Raw genomic sequence first — 7,988 nt, 5'->3', positions numbered from 1 at the left:
TCACCAGACTTCTCTTCTTCTTTCCCTACAGGTGGCCAAAGCCAAGTAGGTTTTTCCCCTGTAATGGCCCCTTTGTGCCATCTAAAGAAGCCATTCTTCTTTTTAAATCCAATAAAGTATTTGGTTTCACCTTGTTACATGTGGTAATGTGTCTTTGTCAAGGGAAGATTCCTCTTGAGGCATTACTTCACAATGATTATTGGGAATGTTTGGACCTCAGGTCCTTCTGTTTATGTATTTGTTCATTAATTCAGCAAATATTTATTGAGAGCCCCATCACTCGGCATGCTGTGCTAGGAACAAGGGATGAAATGCTGAGCCAAAGCAGAGGAGAGTTGGCCTTTCATGGAGTCGACTGTCTTGTCAAAGGACAGTGATAATCTGTCTTAAAATCCATAAAGGAAATGTACCCAGTGCTGGGAGAGCTTCTTAAAATGTGACCCCTCCTAGTTTGGGTAGTCAAGGAATGCATACCTAAGAAAACAACTTGATGAGTATGCTAACCTCCAGATGCCTGGGTTCTAGATTCTACTAGGTTAATAGCTGCCTTTAGGACGTTAGGGATATCACTGACCCCACCTTGACCTCATTTAGGTCATTTATAAAATGAAAAGGTTAGACTAGGTGATCTCTAGGTCCTTTCTGTTTCTAACAGCTCTTTAAAAATATTATTTTGGGGAGCAGATTTTTTTAGCTTTTTTATATACTGTAAAATCCATCCATTGAAATGTATGCTTAAGTGACTTTTAGTATATTTACAAAGTTGTGCAACCATCACCACAATCAGATTTTAGAATATTTCCATCACTATAAAAAGAATCTCATGTCCACTTAGTCACTTCCCTTTCCCAACCCCAGCTGTGGGCAATTGCTAATGTACTTTCTGTCTCTATTGATTTGTCTTTTGGGACATTCCATACAAATGGAATCTTATAATGTGTGTTCTTTTGTGTCTGGTGTCTTTTACTGAACAAGAGATTTTTGAGATTCACTTGTGTTGTAAAGATCATTTATGTTAATGTGTGCATCAGTACTTTGTTCCTTTTTATTGGTGAATTATATTCTACACTTCCATTTTTAATTCATTTAGCCTTGATGGAGACATGTGTTATTTCCACATTTTTGACTATTGTGAATAATGCTGCTATAAACATTTGCACACAAGTCTTTGGGAGGACATTCGCTGTCAATTTTCCTCGGTAGATACCTAACAATGGAATGGCTATATGGTAACTCAATGTTTAACATTTTGAGAAACTGTCAAACTGTTTCTCAGAGTGCTTAAGCCATTTTATATTCACACCACAACATATTAGTGGCATAATTTCTCCAGTTCTCACCAACTCTTGTCATTGTCTTATTGATTATAGTATTTCTGCTGAATGTTAAGTATCTCAGGGGTGCCTGGGTGGCTCAGTTGGTTGAGCTTCCGACTTCAGCTCAGGTCATGATCTCACTGTTTGTGAGTTCGAGCCCCACGTCGGGCTCTGTGCTGACAGCTCAGAGCCTGAAGTCTGTTTAGAATTCTGTGCCTCCCTCTCTCTCTGACCCTCCCTTGCTCCCACTGTCTTGCTGTCTCTCTGTCTCTCAAAAAAAAAAAGTATCCCACTGTGGTTTTGATTCACATTTCCTCAATGAATAATGATATTGATCATCTTTTCATGTGCTTAGTAGTCACTTGTGTATCTTCTTTAGAAAAGCGCCTATTCAAAATTTGCTCATTTCTAAATTTGTTTTTTTATTATTGAGTTGTAAGAGATCTTTATATATTCTAGATGCATATTCTTTATTGGGTGTATGGTTTGCAAATACTTTGTCCAGTTCCATAGATTATCTTTTTACTTTCTTGATAGTGTGTTTCAAAGTTTTTGTTTTGATTAAATCCAATTTATTAATTTTTTCTTTTATTATTTTCCTAATCCAAGCTCACAAAGATTTTCTCTTGTTTTTTTTCTAAAGATTCTATAGTTTTACCTCTTACATTTAGACTTCTTAGGCATTTTCAGCTAATTTTTGTGTGTGGCATGAGGAAGGGTCCGCGTTTATGTTTTTGCTGTGCATACCCAATGGTCCCAGCACATTTTCTTGAAAAGACCATTCTTTTCCTATTTTTTGAACATTGGTCAAAACTCAATTGACCATAAACATAAGGTCTTATTTATGGGGTTTCAATGTTATGCCCTTGATCTTCATGTTTGTCTTTATGGAAGTACCACACTATCTTGATTACTGTAGCTGTGTAATAAATTTTGAAGTTGGGGTGTGTAAATTCTCCAATTTAGTTCTTCTTTGTCAAGATTATCTTGGCTATTCTGGGTCATTGCATTTCCATATAAGTTTGAGGACCAGTTTGTCAATTCCTGAAAAAAAAAAAGCCAGAGATCTTTTTAAAATCTAAATATATTTTATCAACATTATCTAGGCATGTGTTTACATATAAAATTCACCCTTTTCAAATGTCCCATTTGATAATTTTTAAAGTTGTGCAACCATCATCATGAGTCAATTCTAGAACACTTTCATCACCCCCAATAAGATGCTGTATGCAAATTTACTGGTAATCTGCTTCCTCCTCATTCCTGCTCCAAGCAATAACTAATTTACTTTCTGTCTGGCTTTGTCTTTCTAAATATTTCATATAAATGGAATAATACAACATATAGTCTCTTGTGCCTGGCTTTTTTTTGTGGGTGAGAGAATAGCATTTTTGAGGTTCATCCATGTGGAAGCTATGTCTGTAGTTTGTTCCTTTTTATTGCTGAGTACTATTCCTTTGTGTGGATATACCACAATTTATATCCATTCATCAATTGGTGGACATTTAGATTTTTTCCAATTTTTGAGTCTTTTGAATAAAGTTACCAAGAACAGAATCATGTACCAGTCTGTGTTTGGATATATGGTTTCACTTCTCTTGGGTAGATGCCTAAGAATGGAATTGTTAGTCCATATAGTAAATTTATGTTTAGCTTTTTAAGATATCACCACACTACTTTGTAAGATGGCTGTACCATTTTATAGTCCTATTAGCAGTGTATGAAGATTTCTGATTTCTGTCTTTCCAACATTAGTTGTTGTCTTTTTACATATTATATATGTATATTTATTAATTTATTATAAATATGTATTCAACTATCTATTTAGCTCTCTCTCTCTCTCTCTCTCTATATATATATATATATATATACACACACAGTACATATCTTTTTTGTTATAGCCATTACAGTTGGTATAAAATAGTATCTCATTGTGACTTTAATTTCTTTTCCCTAATGACAAATGATATTAAACATCTTTTCATGTGCTTATTCACTTTTCACATATCTTCTGTGGTGAATTTTTTTAAAGAAAACACATTTTATTATAATTCCTATTATAATTACATATAATGAAGTTAAAAACAGGCAGATCCTTCCAAGGGGTCATAAGACAACAAAGGGCCATTCCATTAAAAATCATGTCCTCTAAAATGTTTAAACATGTAAGATAACACACAAGATCCTCAGACAGTATTCCAGCTGCTAACATGCTGTTCCCCCATCACAGCTATAGGGATTTATAACCACTTCCAAATTTTCCAAATTCTCAGGTGGGACAACTTGAATAGTTGCTCTTGACTGATTTTTGATAGGTGGTTTGTCTATTGTTGAGTTGTGAACATTCTTTATATATCTTGGATACAAGTCCTTTATCAGATATGAGTTTTGTAAACATTTTGTCCAAGTCTGTTGCTTGTCTTTTCTTGTCTTAATGGTGTCTTTTGAAATCTTGCAGGGGTTTTGTTATGGATTCTGTTGAATCCGTAGACCAATACATTGCTTAATTTTTAGGCTAACCCAAGACAAAAGCATTCGTGTGGCATTTTTAAATTCAGGATAAGATTAATTCATAAGCAGCCATTCTAGACTTATAGACTTATAGTTTTCTTTCCCATTCCAGAAGACTGTTGGTCTACCTCCATGGAAAGTAGGGATGGAGGAGACAGGCAAAATACCAGATATGAGCCAGAAGTCAGAATGCCTCAAACATAGTAGGAATTCATTGAATATTTTTTAAATGAATAAATGTTTGAATGATTATTCAAAGATGGCCATAATGGTTTCCTTCGTTTTTTTTTAGTTTAAATATTTCATATTACTTCAAGTGCCATTTATATTAAATAATTTCTAGAACTTTTCCTTTCTGAGTACTTTATAAGAATACAATGTTCCTCATAGATTAACACAATGAGCTGTGGTAAATGTGGTATGATAAGTACAGAACAGAGTAGACTCTTATTTCCCAACATTTGGACACCATATTGTCCTTAATATAGCCTAACATTGCACATTCTTAAAAAACACTACTGTAGCTGAAACAATCTTGAGGAAAAAAGAGAGCTGGAGGACTCATACTTCCTGATTTCAAAACATATTACAAAATGACATTAGTACAAACATTATGGTACAGGCATAAAGACAGACATATGGACCATGGGAGCAGGATGGAGTGTCCAAAAATAAACCATCATGTATATGGTCAAATGGTCTTGAACAAAGTTGCCAAGGCTACACTGGGAAAAAGATAGTCTCTTCAACAAATGGTTGTGGGAAATCTGGATATCCACACACAAAAGCATGAAGTTGGACCCTTACCTTACATCATATGCAAAAATTAACTCAAAATAGATAAAAGACCTAAAATTGTAAAACTATGAAAAAAGCTCCACAAGATTGGATTTGGCAATGGTTTCTCGGATATGACACCAAAGACACAGGCGACAAAAGAAAAAATATATAAATTGGACTTCAACAAGAAAACAAACAACTCAATTTAAAAATGGGCTGATGATTTGAATAGACATTTCCCTGAAGAAGACATATAGATGGTCAGTAAGCACAAGAAAAGTTGCTCAACATCACTTATGGGAATGAAATGCAAACCAAAACTACAATGAGATACTACCTCACACTTATTAGGATGATTACTCTCAAAACAAGGAAATAAATGGTGGTGAGGATGTGGAGAAATTGGAACTCAGCAGCACTGTTGGTGGGAGTGTAAAATGGTATAGACATTGTGGAAAACATTTCCTCAAAAAATTAAAAACTGACTACCATATAATCCAGGAATTCTACTTCTGGGTAAATATCCAGAAGAATTGAAAACTGAATCTTGAAGGGAGATTTGTACACTCATGTTCATTGCAGCATTACTCACACAACTAAGAGGTGGAAGCAACCCAGGTATCCATCCATGTCTGATAGGTAAACAAAATGTAATATATAAATATAAAGAAATAGTCTTCAGCCTTGTAAAGGAAAGAAATTTTGCAGTATGCTACAACATGAATGCATTTTGGCATTTCATATATATACATATATATAATTTATTATTGAAGTATAATTGACAGGCAATATTATATTAGTTTCAGGTGTATAATATATTGATTCAGCAATTCTGTGTATTACTCAGTGTTCACCATAAGTGTAGTCACCATCTGTCACCATATACTGTTTTTATGATAGTATCGACTATATTCCTTATGCTGTGTTTGTCATCTCTGTGACTTATTGTTTTAGAACTGGAAGTTTCTTCCTCTTAATCTCCTTCATCTATTTTGCCCATTCAGCCTCCCCTTCTCTGAACCAGTAGTTTGTTCTCTGTGTTTAAGAGTTTTTGTGTTTATTCATTTCTTTTGGGTTTTTTTTAGATTCCACATGTAAGTGAAATTATATGGTATTTGTCTTTCTTTGACATTTCACTTGGCATAATACTTTCTAGGTCCATCCATGTTGTTCCAAATGGCAAGAGTTCACTCTTTTTATGGCAGAGTAATACTCCCTTGTTTATACTTTATCTTTTCATCCATGGAGAGACACTTGGGTTGTTTCCACATCTTGACTATTGTAAACAATGCTGCAATAGATGTAAAGGTACGTAGATCTTTTTGAATTAGTGTTTTTATTTTCTTTGGGTATATACCCAGTAGTAGAATTACTGGATCATATGGTATCTCTATTTTTAATTTTGTATTGTTTGTACCAATTTGCATTGCATTCCCACCAACAGTGTACAAAGGTTCCTTTTCTTTACATCCTCACCCATATGTGTTGATTCTTGTTTTTACCAGCCATTCTGACTGGTATGAGGTGGTATCACATTGTGGTTTTGATTTGCATTTCCCTGATGATTAGCGATGTTGAGCATCTTTTCACATGTCTGTTGGCCATCTGTATATCTTCTTTGGAAATATATTTATTTAAGTCCTCTGTCTACATTTTAATTGCATTGTTTGTATTTTTGGAGATGAATTGTATGCATTCTTTATATATTTTGGGTATTAACCCCTTATTAAGTCTTCCATTTGCAAACATCTTCTCCCATTCAGCAGGTTGCCTTTTTGTGGATGGTTTCCTTCACTGTGCAAAAGCTTTTTCTTTTGATATAGTCCCAATAGTTTACTTTTGCTTTTGTTTCCCTTACCTGAGGAGACATATCCATAAATATGTTGCTAAGGACAATGTCGAAGAGATTACTGCCTCTGTTTTCTTTTAGGAGTTTTATGGTTTCAGGACTCACATTTATTTTTATTATTATTCCATTTTGAGTTTATTTTTGTGTATGGTGTAGGAACGTGAGCCAGTTTCATTCCTTTGGATGTAGCTGTGGAGGACATTAGGTGACCTAAGACAGTCACAAAAAGACAAAGCCTGTAGGATTCCACTTCTATGACGTGCTTAAACAGTCAAAATCATAGAAACAGAAAGTAGAACGGTAGTTGCCGGGGGCTGAGTGGAGAGAATGGGGAGTTGTTGTTCAATAGGTACAGAGTTTCAGTTTCATCAAATGAAAAGAGTTCTGGCGATGGATGGTGTGGAGGAAGTGCAGCATTATGAGTGAATTTCATACCACTGAACTGTACACTCAAACATGACTAATATGGTCAATTTTATGTTATGTGTATTTTACTACAATTTTTTTAAATTGGAGCGAGGGGACACCCAGAAAGTAGAATGGCGGTTGCCAGGGCTGGGGAGTGGGGGAGGGATGGAGGTGAGACCCTGTTGTTTCCTAGGGACAGGGCTTCAGTCTGGAGAGAAGAAAAAGTTCTGGAGATCTGTTGCACAACAATATAAATATGGTTAACACTCTCGAACTCTCCACATAAAGATGGTTAAGATGGAAAAAATTAATTTTAGGCAATTTGATTTTCCAAGAAGCAAATGTCTTCAAATGTTATTATCCAAGAAACCAATGCATCATTTCAGATTACTCTCTTGGCATTGTCTCCGGGTGAAGAGAGGAACAGAAATAAGTCATGTGATGTGGGAAGCTTACGGCTTTGGGGAGACTCAGGTAGCAGCCTGAAGTGACCTAATCAGAAGTAACTATTATGCATGGTCAGCACCATATTAAAGAAGAGAATAAACAACTTCAAAATGGTCAGATACCATGATATTATTTAAATGTATCTACACACCAGCAATTTGCTTTTTTTCGGTACAGATACAATAGAAGTGTTGACTCCTCCGTCTCTCTAGTCTCAACCAAGAATCCACAGATCTTTTTTTCCTGTAAAAATAGCTTTCTGGGTAATAGGGCTTTTGTGTTTTTCAGAAGTTTAAAACTTCCCATACTTTCAGAGAGGAACTCCTTCAATATTTGGCGACTAATTTCAGCATTGGAATCATCTGCAGCTTTCTTTACCTCCTCAATTTAATTGCAAACACCTTCAACAGAGTGCTAGCAAACTAATTAGCAATTCCTTTTCCTTAAAAAATGCTCCTAATCAAGGAAGATAATCATTTTTGATTAAACAACAACTAGAGTTATGAAATGTAAATTTGCAATTGATTATGGAAAAAAAAACATAGTGTGTGCTTCCCTCTGAAGTATTATTTTTTTCCCTCAGTTATATTTAGTTTCTCAGATTAATTTAAGCTGATCCATCTCTTTTATTCACTAGGAATGCCTATATTATTTCCCAGAAGAATAATCCCTGTGCG

Source organism: Suricata suricatta, chromosome 8 (assembly GCF_006229205.1).
Source record: "Suricata suricatta isolate VVHF042 chromosome 8, meerkat_22Aug2017_6uvM2_HiC, whole genome shotgun sequence".
Taxonomy (NCBI): Eukaryota; Metazoa; Chordata; class Mammalia; order Carnivora; family Herpestidae; genus Suricata; species Suricata suricatta.
This window is presented reverse-complemented; position numbering follows the sequence as displayed.